This window comes from Sceloporus occidentalis, unplaced genomic scaffold (genome assembly GCF_023333645.1).
Source record: "Sceloporus occidentalis isolate IW3139 unplaced genomic scaffold, rSceOcc1.0.p SCAF_20, whole genome shotgun sequence".
Classification (NCBI taxonomy): Eukaryota; Metazoa; Chordata; class Lepidosauria; order Squamata; family Phrynosomatidae; genus Sceloporus; species Sceloporus occidentalis.
In genome coordinates, this window is record NW_028317000.1 from 6663476 (window position 1) to 6678099 (window position 14624).

Consider the following 14624-nt stretch of genomic DNA (forward strand, 5'->3'; position numbering starts at 1 on the left):
CCATGGAAGATAGTCATAAATTCAACCTTGACAATGAGGAAACAGAAATAGGAAGAGAGTCCCTGTACCTTGGATCAAACATTCATCAGTCAAGAAATCAGAATCAGAAAGCAGAGGGAAGCTATGAAAGAACTAGAAAAGTTCCTCAAGAGCAAAGACATACAACTAAGCACGAAAGGCAGAATCGTACAAGCAATTGTATTCCCTATTGACATGTATGGATACCGTGGACAGTCAAAAAGACAAACAAATGGATCATAGAACAGATTAGCCCTGAGAGCTCCCTAGAGGCCAAGATAAAGAAACCGTGAGACTATCATATGTGAAGTCGAAGGCTTTCATGGATGGCATCCATAGATTTTTGTGGGTTTTTAGGGCTGTGTGGCCATGTTCTAGAAGAGTTTATTCCTGATATTTTGTCAGCATCTGTGGCTGGCATCTTCCACAGCATCTGTGGATGGCATCATCTCCGAAGATGCCAAGCGCAGCTGCTGGTGAAACGTCCGAAATAAACTCTTCCAGAACATGGCCACCTTGCCCCAAAAACCCACAAAAAATTCAGGATTCATGTTTTGGAAGAGTTTATTCCTGACGTTTCGCCAGCAACAATACACAGATTAACATGGAAATCACTCCTCCCTACCCAGGGTCACACATAATATATATATACCCTACTCTCTTCCATGCCAGTATTCTCTGAAGATGCCAACCTCAGATGCAGGAGAAACATCAGGAATAAACTCTTCTAAAACATGGCCACAGAACCCAAAAAACCCACAAAAAACCATGGCCTACGCTCTTCTGATCCAGAAGATTTTATAACATGGCTCATGTTATCTTCCCTGTTCTGGAGCTGCTTCCGCCAGGTTCCTACATCTCTCCCACCACCTAGTGACAAAAGAACAGAATGATATCCATGGCCAAAATAGTTGCATCAGTTGGCAGCTTATGCATTACGCATGTATTAGCAAACTGAAGCAGAGTACTCATGTAGCCTGAGGAGGGTGCTAAGACACCATACTTAACAGACACATTCTCTCATTAGCCATAGTTCTTTGACAGTTTTCTTCTCAAAGGAACCAACTAGTCATTTTCGAAACTTGGAAATGGCTTGAAGGCGCATAGCAACATCAACCTCAACAAGGTTCTAGAGCTCTCTTGCCAAGAAGTCTAAATATCATAGAATCATAGAGTTGGAGGAGACCATAAGGGCCATCCAGTCCGACCCCATTCTGCCATGCAGGAACTCTCAATCAAAGCATCCCTGACAGATGGCCATCCAGTCTCTGTTTAAAGACCTCTTTAAATATCCCTCTCTAAATGATCCCAGGATTCCACGGGATGTCACCATAGCAGTTAAAGTGGAATCATAGCACCTTAAGCATGGACTGTGTAAGGGCCACTGGTGTGTTTGTTTGTTTGTTTGTTTTTGCTTGGGCTCCAGGCATCAACACAGTGGTATGTTTATTCAGACCCACACATTTTAAGGTGTGACCAAAGGTATCTGGCTGCATTCCCAGCCACCTGGAGCTTGTAAAGAGTGCTAAAGGCTGCTTGGAATCCCTCTCAGTTCTGAGACTTTAGAGATGTTGGTTTTTGGAAAGCTTCTCTTGGCCTGCCTTGTGTCTCAAGGTGTTCATACTCATCCCAATTCCTTTCCCATTCTATTGCTGGCATGAAGGGGCACACCATTTTGGAAGACTATTTACAGTTTTGGGCTCATTCTGAGCAAAGCTCACGCCACCCGATATCCATGTTAATTTTGTGCAGAATAAGTCCTGGATTTTAGTCATCGGGTTGTTTTGTCATTTGAGAAATACATCTTTACACCATTTCCGCCACAATTTTTCCATCTTCTGAGCTAGGTAACTCTGGGGGGATACAGACAAGAGGCTCCATGCTGCCCATCTTTGCCCCTTGTCAGTGCTGTGCCAACCACATGGTGTGACACCAACACGCTCCCTAAAAAGAAGCCACCTACATCGGCTTGTTTTTAGGAGTGCCACAATGGCACTCATGTGCCATGACCCCGCCACTTCCAGCGAGATCCGTTTTGGTGCGCGGATATCCGTGCATCATCGTCACACACCCCATTTGGTTGGGCTGTGACAAGATCGCACATGGGCACCACTAGTAGGGCTGGGAGTGTATGGACCCTAAAATTGGCCCTAGGCCAGCGCTTTGCGCCAGTCTGTACTGAGCCTCTAACTACAGAATAAGACAATAAGAACTACTCCGAGACCTTGATTCTCATACTAATTTCCTTCAAAAGTAGGATGAAGATGGGTCACACAGAACCTTGATCATCTATGCTGGGATAGATGAAGAATATAAATGAGACAAAGAAAGAAACAAAGAAAACATAGAGGAGGGGAGGAAGAGGAAAACAGAAATTGAAAGAGAAGGAAATGGGGCAAGAACAGAAGAAGAAGTTGGAAGAGGATGACAAGAAAGAGAAAGGAGGAGGAGGAGGAGATCACTTTGACCATCTTGGAGAGGATAACTATATATTATAAATGAGAAGCAGAAGGAGAAGGAAGGAAGGAAATGAGAAGAGAAGGAGGAAAAGAAAGAGTCAGAAAACAGAAAAAGAAAGAGAAGGAAAAAGACAAGAAGCTGCAGCAAGAGGAAGAGAAAGAGGATCAGAAAGAGCAACAGAAAGAAGGTGAGGAACAGATCTTTCCCAAGATATTTTAAGTCTGCAACTCCCATCATCGACAACCATTGCCTATGATGGTGGATTCTCAGACGTCTGGAGGGCACCGTGTCAGGAAGGCTGATCCAAGGCACCGCTTTTTATACCAGCCAGCTTGCTTAAGGCACAAAGCTGATATGAGCCAAGGCTCTATTTGTGTTGCTACACCATTCCTCTATGATGACGTGACTGGGACAAGCCCAGACTGGGAGAATGTCTCTTAGATACTAGAGGTATGTGTGTATTAAAAAAGGGAGGGAGCGAGGGGGCGAAAACATGAATCAATTAATTTCCTAATTGTCTAATACCTACCTTCCACTGTACACCAAGTCTTTGTTGCGGATCATTTGTACTCACCAATGATGGCCTACACACTCACAGTCATTAGATCAATAGTTCCATCCTACTTCCCTTGATCAATTGCATTACTCCAGGAATAATAATCGGTTTCTGCAGTTCGGTCATGAATATAGTATTCAGGCAATGCTGCAGCAAAGCAGATGCTCAAGGCAGCTTGAAGGACCAACCGTATATAGAAAGTCCTGTATTAGATTCCTGGCATTTCTGATTCAAAGTACTGAGTTGCAGGTTATATTATTCAGAGATGATCATATTGATCTGGAATATTCTCTGAACCTGTACCTCTTAGTAGAAGAGTTAAGAAACCTGAACATAGTTAAGAAATGTTTTCAGGAAGTGGGGGGGATGCACTTTTTGTGTTTGATTTTCTAATACTCCCCCCCCCATTGCTTCTTTATTTTCTTACAATATATTCTACCATAAAAGAAATGTCAGCAGTTTTATGGAGAACAATGTCTCTTAGGGTGCACCTAAACTGTAGAAGTAATGCAGTTTGACACTACAGTCACCCCTCTGTTTTCTCGAGGATCCGTTCCAGACCCCCCCCCCCCCGAAATAATATTACCAATATTCAATATTGGTATGAATGGCAGTGCATGCCTGGGGACACCTGGGGACATGCGCTATGGGCACATGCCCCCTTTTGTCCCCCTCCATTTGCCTCCTGTGAACAGGCAAGGGACGTGGACTCCAAGTCCATGAAAATGGAGGGGTGACTGTACTTTAAATGTTGTGGCTCCATCCTATAGAATCAGTTGCAGTTTTGTGAGGCACCAGCACTCTTTGACAAAGAAGGCTAAATACCTTGTGAAACTCCAAATCTCATGGTTTTTTGTGGGTTTTTCAGGCTATGTGGCCATGTTCTAGAAGAGTTTCTTCCTCATGTTTCGCCAGCATCTGTGGTTGGCACCTTCAGAGAATGGTGACATGGAAGAGAGTAGGGTCACATTATATATATACCCCACTTACTTCCATGCCAGAATTCTCTGAAGATGCCAGCCACAGATGCTGGTGAAACATCAGGAAGAAACTCTTCTAGAACATGGCCATATAGCCCGAAAACCTACAAAAAACCATGGATGCCAGCTATGAAAGCCTTCGACTACAAATCTCATGCTTCCATAGGATGCATCTGCAGCACTTAAAGTGGTGTCGAACTGCATTGCTTCTACAGTGTAGATGCACCCTAAGACTTCTCAGTTGTGGGCCACCTCACCCTGTTTCATTCTGTCACATGGCAAGCTATGGAGCTTTGTTGGAAGTGACAAAGAAAGCACATTGGTTATGACTGTACATAATGTTGCGCCATTTGGTAGCGAGTGTTATGTTGCTCACACCCACAATGGATTGAGCTATTGATGGAGATGCATCTTGGGAGATGAAGTGGAGATGGGACACTGTGGGTCACACATAATGGTTTTGGGTGTGTGTGTGTGTTTCAGTTTGTTTGCTCAAAAGGATTCAACACATTTCAGTATGAATAAGAGGACATTCATCACCAAATGATGTAACTACATGTACAATCACATCCTCTTTGCTTTCTTCTTTGGTGGCATGCATGGCATGCATAAATGTATACAACCCACCATAAAGTCTCTAAAACCCAGCAGAAAAAGCCAATGCAACAATTTCTCCCCTTGCAATTCAGAGTGTGACAAGTGTGCATCGTAAATTTTGTTAATTTGGGATGAACAAACAGTCATTCCGTATTGCTAAATCTGAGACCTCGAGGGGCATCCAGTGCATCCTCCTGCCATGCAAGAATATACAATCAAATCACCCACAACAGATGGCTATCCATAGCTTGCTTCTACTTACAAAGCATCTTATGAATGTTGTATTACATGTATATTTTTGATTCTTGGATTGTATGTATCCATATTATTTTCACTGTGATGTGTTTTCAAAGAAGCCCTGGGAAGAGCTGTGCTAGTGGACACTACTTCTTTATCCCCAATATACACAGAATCATAGAGTTGGAAGAGACCCCAATGGCCATCCAGTCCAACCCTCTGCCATGCAGGAACTCACAATTAAAGCACCCCTGACAGAAGGCCATCCAGCCTCTGTTTAAAGACCTCCAAAGAAGGAGACCCTACCAAAATCGCCGAATGAGTATCTTCCACCGTTGAATAGCTTTTACCAAGTTCTTCCTAATGTTTAGGTGGAATCGCTTTTCCTAGACTTTGCATCCATTGCTCCGGGTCCTATTCTCTGGAGCAGCAGAAAACAAGCTTGTTCCATCCTCAACATGACGCCCTTTCAAACAGGGCTATCATATTGCCTCTTATCCTTCTCTTCTCCAGGCTAAATGTATCTGACCAAAGCAAAATAGAATGGCACTATTATAGTACATGTGCTGATGCACTGGATCCTCTGTAAAGACAGTTGCATTCCATACTATAAATTCAGCCCCTATGTATATTGGCTAACTTTGGGGATCATGAAACATCTTATTGCCAAAGTGGTTCCACTATTTCCTGATATTCCCTTTTTCCCGGGTGGGGTCCATTCGCTGAAACTCTACTCATCACCAGGAAGCTTAGTCTTGCTCACTGTTTCCCAAGAGATGAGTTTCATTGTCAGAAGGAAGGCAAGGAGACCATATATAAGATCTCACCATTCACTGCCATATCGAGACATACACCTGCACTCTTCACTGCTGCACAGTGTCTTGTGCCACTTTGGGTAAGTCTGCAAAGAATTCCTATTCCTAGGAACTCTTTATATGGGACTTTTGAACATGGAATTACTTTAAGAATAATATAGTGGCTTCAGTTTTCGTACTAGGTCTTTTGTTTTGTTTTGTGGATGATTGTGAAGTCGAAGGCTTTCATGGCCAGCATCCGTAGTTTTTTGTGGGGGTTTTGGGCTATGCGGCCATGTTCTAGAAGAGTTTATGCCTGATGTTTTGCCAGCATCTGAGGATGAGTGAGTCCATGGATAAAGTATCCATGGATGTGGTGGAATGACTGCACAAATGTATACAAAGGTACTGCGGTCTGAGTATTGGTCTAGGACTCTGAGAGGTAAAGGTTTGACTTATCACTCAGCCATAAAAACTCACTGGGTGTCCATGAACAAGTCCGACTCTCTCGGCCTAAGAGGAAAGCAACAGCAAAATTTCTTCTCCTCCAAAGAAATGTCACTGAGAAAAACTTATCATAGGGCCACCGTAACTTTGGGTTGACTTGAAATCCACAATTCACCCAATTCAAAAAGGATGTTGAGAAACGGGAGCGTGTCCAAAGGAGGGCAACTAAAATGGTGAAGGGTCTGGAAACCATGCCTTATGAGGAATGACTTAGGGAGCTGGGGTGGGGGGGGTGGGGTTAGCTTGGATAAGAGAAGGTTAAGAGGTGATATGATAGCCCTGTTTAAATACTTGAAGGGGTGTCATATTGAGGATGGAGCAAGCTTGTTTTCTGCTGCTCCAGAGAATAGGGCCCAGAGCTCCAGGAACAGAGATTCCATCTGAACATTAGGTGGAACTTCCTGACAGTAAGAGCTGTTCAACAGTGGAAGACATTCCCTTGGGGAATGGTGGAGTCTCTTTCTTTGGAGGACTTTAAAGAGAGCCTGGATGGTCATCTATTTGGAGTGATTTGATTGAGAATTCCTGCATAGCAGGGGGTTGGACTGGATGGCCCTTGCGGTCTCTTCCAACGCTATGATTCTATGAAAGTTGACCATAAAAATGATGACAATTCATATGCCCCTGGCAATCAAAGGGCATGAAGGTCACCCCCAGACCTACCCCCATTGCTAGCCCTAGACTCAAAAATAAAATAGGAAGGCAAAAGAAGTCACATTTGTGGTGGACCTTCTTTGAAGGAACGTTTTTGCTTTGTTTCTTCTAGGATTTCCAGACATAGAGAAACCAAGATGTGTTCACGCCGGGACAGAGGCTGCCACAATGTTCCTGAGCAGGAGAACCCATCCTGCCACCGAAGTGGAAACTCTTGCCATGAGAACAGGAGCTCTTGTCATGAGGAGAAAGAAAGATCTTCTTGTCACAGCAGAGGAGGTTCTTCCGGATGCTCTTCCAGGCCGTCGAGTTGCGATGTGAAGCCTCTGCCAAGTTGTCAACAACAATCCCCGGCAGTGGTTTGTCCAGCTCCTTGCCAACAGCAGCAACAAGTGAAGCAACCTACTCAATGGCCATCACAACACCAGAAGTAGAGGAGACAAGGGCAGAAGAAATATCTTCAGTAGTTCAATGGAGACCCATGTGCTTTTAGGTTGTCTCTGAATCAGAAAAAAATATTACCTTAATCTGTCTTTGCCTTGAATTGAATCAGATCTTTTTTGTGGTACTGAAATGTTCCTATGGTATCTTTTAGTTACCTTGATAAAGGATTTGTAGAACATCACCTCTTTACTACTTCACTTTCATGTGAACAACTAGAAATATTAAATGATATGTTTCACCGAAGCTTTCTGATGCACTCTTTCTTTCCATATTCAGTTTGTGCTTTTGTGGATTAAGCTAAACATCTCAAGACTGTTGATGTGGGATGTAATTCGTCACTCATTTTCTTCTTGATGGACCGTGGAAGGAATGTAGCTTGACACTGCTTTAGTTGCAATGGGTCAATACTTTGGGATTCCAGGATTTATAGCGTGGTGTGATATTGACAGTATAACCTCATGTATAAGTCTAGAAATCTTAGTCCAAAAATTGATTCCAAAAACCTAGGTCGACTTATCCATGGGTCAACATAAATACTATACTTTAAGTCTTATTAAAAAGAGAACCATCCCCTGCTGAAAGGCAAGAGTGCAATCTGTCCTGGAAACACTTTAGCATGAACCAAAACTGTTATGCCTGCCATAATTTTGTAGGTTCTTTGGCACTGTTTTCCTTTGCTCCATCATTTAGATCATTTGTTGCATGTCCCTAAGTTTTACCCTCGACTTATCCAAGGATCATATCAAAATCCATAATTTTGGCCCCCAAACCTGCCCTCGACTTACTCATGAGGTCGACCTATAGTCGAGTATATATGGTAGTCTCTTCCATCAGAGAACTCTGGTGCCGCAACCAACTACAGATCCCAGGATTCCATAGCACTGAGCCATGAAAAGTGGCATCAAACTGTTTTGGTTTTCCCTGTAATGCAGATGCAGCCTGACATTTCTGTTTGGGGCGCAATGCTAGTGTAGTCGTAGTTGCATAACCATTTGCTCAGACATCAGTCTCTGGTGCCACAAATACTTCCACAAACACACATACAGTCTTTCTCAATTCAATGACTTAGTAGGTGGGAAGGCAATCTATTATTGCTCCATGGGTGAGCCCAACTCTGTATTGCACAAGCCGTCACACAATGGTTGGTCCGGTATTAATATACTGGCATATTTTTATTGTTGTCGTTGTGTGCCTTCAAATGGTTTCCAACATATGACAACCCTAGAGTAAGCCTATCGCAGGGTTTTCTTGGCACAATTTGTCCAGATTATTTTTTGCTAGTGACTCCCTCTGAAGCTGAGAGTATGACTTGCCTAAGGTCACTTAGTGGATTTCCATGGCAGAACAGGGATTCGAACCCTGGATTCTGGAGTCATGGTCCAACGCTCAAATATTTGTACGCTACAATAAAAGAGCCAGCATGCTATAGTGGTTTGACTGATGGACAGATATTTCTAGTGATCAAGTTTAGAATTCTTGCTCAACTATGACATTTCTAAAAACATGAAAGTTAATCAATGAACATCAACTCCATATAGCTCAATATGAATTAACATATATGGCTATTCTTCCACAGTGGATCACTCAGGATTCCCTCATACAGTGCGCCCACGTCATAAGCAGGTGCATTTTACGCAGCTTCCAGCATATACTGGAAGCCTTGCTGGCCATGCACTGGAAGAAAACAATGGTGCACGGTCCCGTGGCATGCGCCCCGCACACCACTGCCACGCTGCCACAGGCATGAGCCCCATTAATTTGAATAGGGCTTGAGCATCCGCGTTTTTTCCCTTACGCGGGGGGGGGGGTCTGGAACGGATCCCCCGCATAAGGGAAGGGATGACTGTAATTAGAAAGCTGATTCTTGAGAAAATGTTTCAGCTATCATCTCCTACCAGATCCTATTGTCCTACTAGTTGAGGACATAGGCTGCTCTCCGTGGTGTATGGCGGGGGGTATAAATACTGCAAATAAATAAATTGAGGATCACCACCATTACATTTTCCAGTGAGACCTTATAGAATCATAGAGTTGGAAGAGACCCAGTCCAACCCCATTCTGCCGTGTAGGAACTCTCACTCAAAGCATCCCCGAGAGATGGCCATCCATCCTGTGCGTAGAGACCTCCAAAGAAGGAGACTCAGAGGAAGCGTCTTCCACTGTCGAATGGCTCTTAATGTCAGGACCTCGGGAGGACACAGTGCCAATGGACATCCTTCCCAGTACACAATACGGCTGTAGACCTACCTTCAGCTCTACTCCAGTTCTGGAGCTGTCACACTTTAATCCACTGGTGGCTTATGGCTTCAATGTTCGTGCATCCACTCTATATTCTAGGCCTTGTCTGCACATTTTAATGAATCCTAGAATCTTAGAGTTGGAAGAGACCCCAAGGGCCATCCAGTCCAACCCCATTCTTCCATTCAGGAAGACACAGTCAACTGCTGAGGATCCCATGGACAGCCAAAAATACAAACAAAAGGGTCTTTGAACATATCAAACCTGAAATCTCCCTGGAAGCCAAGATGATCCAAGTGAGGCTGGCATACTTTGGCCATGTCATGACAAGACATGGCTCATTAGAAACAGCAATAATTATAGGAAAAGTGAATGAAAATAGAAAAAGAGAAAGACCTCACACTAGATGGGTAGACTCAGTAAGGGAGGTTCTGGGACTGAATTTACAGGACTTAAGCCAGTAATGTCCAAACTCTGGCCCTCCAGGTGTTTTGGACTTCATCTCCCAGAATCCCAGACTATTGGGCTGGGGCTTTTGGGAGATGAAGTCCAAAACACCTGCAGGGCCAGGGTTTGGACATCACTGACCTAAGCAGAAGATTGGAGGACATGAGGTCTTAGAGATGTCTCACCCATAGGATTGCCATGAGTTAAGGTCAATGCAAAGACAGTTAACAACAACAGCAAAGAGGTCATTAGCCTCCAAGGAGGCCATTTTCTATACTTCTCATATCCCAACTGCTGTTGCAAACTGAATTGTTTAGACACATCTTTGAGAGAGCGATGTGTGTGTCACCATTCAGTGTGTCTTTGAAACCACTCACCATGATCTGTCTTCCAGGAATCCAATAAGACAGCCTTCGAAAATATTGTCCTAATAGACGCCCTTTTCTGTATCTCTAAAATTGGTCAATGGAGGTGTCTGTCGCTACACAAGAGTCCTTGTCAAAGGTAATTAATTGCATTGCGCAGTACAAAAACAGACCTGCAATATGATATCAGCTGCGCTGCAAGAGCAAATCCATTATTTCCTGATATTTCTTTTTTCAAAGGGTGGGGCAATCCGTTCAAACTTTGCTCATCAGCTGGAATCCCAATATTGCATGCGATTGCCCAAGAGAGGAATATCATTTGCAAAAGAAAGGCGCGGAGACGGTATAAAAAGGTCTCCAATCACACCCCAAAATCTAGACTTCCCTTGGCAGTCTTTGGAAACGCGCACTTTCCTGCCGGGATTTTGGGTAAGTCTGGAAATGCTTTCTGTTCTGACGGATGGGGTTGTGAGAGTATGTAACGTTCTTTCTCCCATCACCAAATAATTGAGGAATATGACTGGATTTCATATTCATTTCCTTTGGAAAGCATTTTTCTTCCAGTTCGTTAGGTTAAGGGGTGGAGAACATGAGATCTTTCAAATGCTGTTAAACTGCAGATCCCATCAGAATGGATTTTCTTTTTCTTTTAGAGGAAGGCATTCTTCTAAGCAAGAAATCTTCATTAGCAAAAGATATCTCACTCCATGAAAGCAACCTTCAAGACCACCTATAAGAGTTACAATATAAGTCTAGATCAGTGGTTCTCGACCTTTGGGCCTCCAGATATTTTGGATTTCGATTCCCAGAAGTCCCAGTCAGTATGCTCACTGTTCAGGAATGCTGGGAGTTGAAGTCTCAAACATCTAGAGGACCAAACGCTGAGAACCATGGGTCTAGAGCATTTTGGCAAGGTCACCAAAATTAATATAGATTCCCTGATGTGACAAAACTAAAAGTCCCCTAGCTACTCACAATCGAATGGGCATTCTGGGCTTAGAGGTTCATGAGGAGGATGGCAAAGAGTTTTAGACTCATCTGACCAGCTACTCTAGATGAGGTGGTCACCTCACCTCCAAGTCTTTCTTTCTTCTCCTTTGTTGAACTCTATTCCCTTGTGGTCACCAAAGTCTTTTATAATTTCTCTTGGAACCATCTGAAATTTTGTCCCAATATGGCCATCTCACTGGTCAACTGGACTCCCATGATCTCTGATGCTCAACCATGATGAGGAACCAATAAAGATTCCACTTTAAACCCAACAACTTATTAAACCATCGTTTACCTAGATGGGAGACTATCCCCTCCGATGTATTGAGCAGATAATTGGAGGGCCCATTATCATGCAACTCCAAGTCTCAGAAACAAGTCTCTAGAAACAGTTGGAAGCTGGGACCACATCAGATGTGATTTCATCCCGTAACCTAGGAAAGAACATTGTTTGTATGTTTGTTTAAAGACATGATAGGATCAAAATCCAACAATAGATGGAAATCCAAAAAAACAACAACAACTCTATTCCCACTTTAGGAGAGAAGACCTTTTGAAAGGATGAATGGGTGGCAGGATCTGGTGATCAGCTTTCTTCTTCTAGCATAGAGGTCCTCAACCTTTGATCCTCCAGCTGTTTTGGACTTCAGCACCCAAAAGCCTTTGCCAGCATGGCCAATGATGAGGGAATCTGGGAGATGAAGTCAAAACAATCAGGAGGACAAGTGGTTGAGAACCACTATTCAAGCAGATGTGTGATTCTTCTGTGATGATGGTCAAAAGAACCTGACCAGAGAGCTGAGCTGATCATGCAAGGTTGCATCAAAAGCCAGTTTCTCTGACCAAAAACCAAGGCAAAACAAGGAGATTCCTGAGACTATGAAGAAACTAGATTAAGGGTCATGAACACCGGATTCACACATTCCTTTAATCTGGATAAATTGCTCTACAAAATGAGGTTAGAATGAAAGAGAAAAGAGGTTCTTCCATGTTCTTTTGACAGTGTCAAAATTTTATTGTGTGGGATAGGGAGGGAAAGATCATGGCGTTTCCAAAGCCTATTTCAAATTTTGTTCTTATTCTATGCAAAATTCGCATATGGTAGTTTTAAAGAGAAAACAGCATCTTCTGCACAGAAAATAACATTTTTGCATATTCCTATACAGAAAATGCTGTTTTCTGCACAAAGCAGCTGTACGTGAGTTTTGGGCAGAACATCAAGGGTCCTCATCATCCAATCTTCCCATAACTTCAATATCTAGGGTTCCTTGTAGAGGTAGACTGCCTTGGTTGGTGATATGACTTCATATATGGCACTTGGGGAAAGCAGACACATTTCATACTGTTTCAAATGAGAGGGTTAACCAGTATGGTGTAGTGATCTGAATGTTTGGACTAGGAGTCTGGGGGAACAGGGTTCAAATCTTCAGCCACGGAATTCAGCCATTGGGTGACCTTCAGCAAGTCACTCTCTCTGAACCTTTGAAGAAGCAATGACAAGTCCCCTGTGAAGAAATCTTGCAAGAACACTCCCTGATAGTCTTGCCTTAGGGCACTGGTTCTCAACCTTTGGTCCTCCAGGTATTTCGGACTTTGTCTTCCAGAATCCCTACCCATTAGCTGTGCTGTTTTGGGCATCTGGGAGTTGAAGTACAAAACATCTGGAGGAACAAAGGTTGAGAACCACTGCCTTAGGATCATCATAAGTCAAACATGGTAGTTTATCACACAGGCCCTGGAAGGGGCGTTTCACGTTACAAAAGGAGGCATGATGGGAATGGAAGGCGGCATAGAATGCACTTTACCACACAGGAGAACACCACCGCCACTGCTGGAAGTTCTCATTGCCTTCCAAATGTGTCCCAGATGGGGTGATTTTCAGGAACGCTTCTAAACAGTTCCTAAAAATCACCTCCTGGGGAATGCATCCGGAACATGATGAGAAGTTATGCCGGCGGCGGCAGCATTCTCCTGTGCGGTAAACTGCGTTCTATGTCGCCTCCCGTTCCCATCATGCCCCCTTTTCTAAAGCGACAGGCCTCTTCTAGGGCCTGTGTGATAAACTTCATGGTCTGAAGGTGCACAACAACAAGAAGCTAGAAGATGAAAGAACTGACTTAGCAAGTTGGACTTTCTTTGAAGGAACGTTGTGTTGCTTTGTTTCTTCTAGGATTTCCAACTCAACTGAAACCAAGATGTGCTCTCGCCAGGACCAAGGCTACAACAAGTATCCCCAACAGGAGGTCTCATCATGCAACCGGGGTGGAAGCTCCTGTCATGAGAACCGGAGCTCTTCTGGCTGCAACCGGGAAAGTTCTTCAGGCTGTTGTTCCAGGCAGCCAAGTTGTGATGTGAAGCCTGTGCCAAGTTGCCAACAGCCCCCTGTGGTGGTTTGTCCTCCTCCTTGCCATGAGCAGCAGCAAGTTAAGCAGCCCACCCAATGGCCCCCGCAGAACCTTAAGTAGAGAAGAGAAATGCAGAAGAAGCACATCCAGGGTTGAAAGGAGACCAATGCGCTCTGGCTCCATGAAAAATACTCCGACACTTGTCTGTGTGCTTATACACTATTGAATCAGAATCTCTTTCCTGTCTGGTTCTGATATTATATTCTGGTGCCTTTTATGTGCTGGGTAAAATGTATCTTCTCTGTTGCCTGTCCTTCCTGTGGCCAACTGGAATAATTAAACCATACATTTTACTTGAATGTTCTTATGAATATTGTGGTGTGAGTATGTAGAGTTAAGCCAAAGTTCCTGAGAACCCTTAACTCCTCTGCTTAAAGGGGGAACATATCCATCGAATCATTATTCCTATCTGTTACATTTTGAAAACAGGGAGAAAGTAACCAATGAAATCTCATAATACCAAAAAAACAGCACCCTATATCTAGACACAGCAAACGTTGAGTGAGGGAGAGTCTAATAAGGGAATGGGGTTACCAGTAAGTCAAGCCAAGGGCCAATTCAGACTACATAATTATAGCACTATTACTCCATTTTGACTGTCATACTATGGAATTCTGAGATTTGCGTCTAGAAAGGTTGAATATTGTAGACCACACCAATGAACCAGCCCCAGGGATCCATAAGATGGAACCATGGCTTTTAAAATGGGATCAGAATACTATATAGGTTGAGTATCTCTTATCCGAAATACTCCAAAATCAAAAACTGGCCAGACGAGTGGCTGAGATAGCGGCACCATTGCTTTCTAATGGCTCAGTGTACACAGATGTTGTCTCCTGCACAACATGAATTCATCTTCAGGCTATGTGTGTAAGGTATATAAGAAGCATAAATGCCATGTTTAGACTTGGGCACCATCTTCATGATATCTC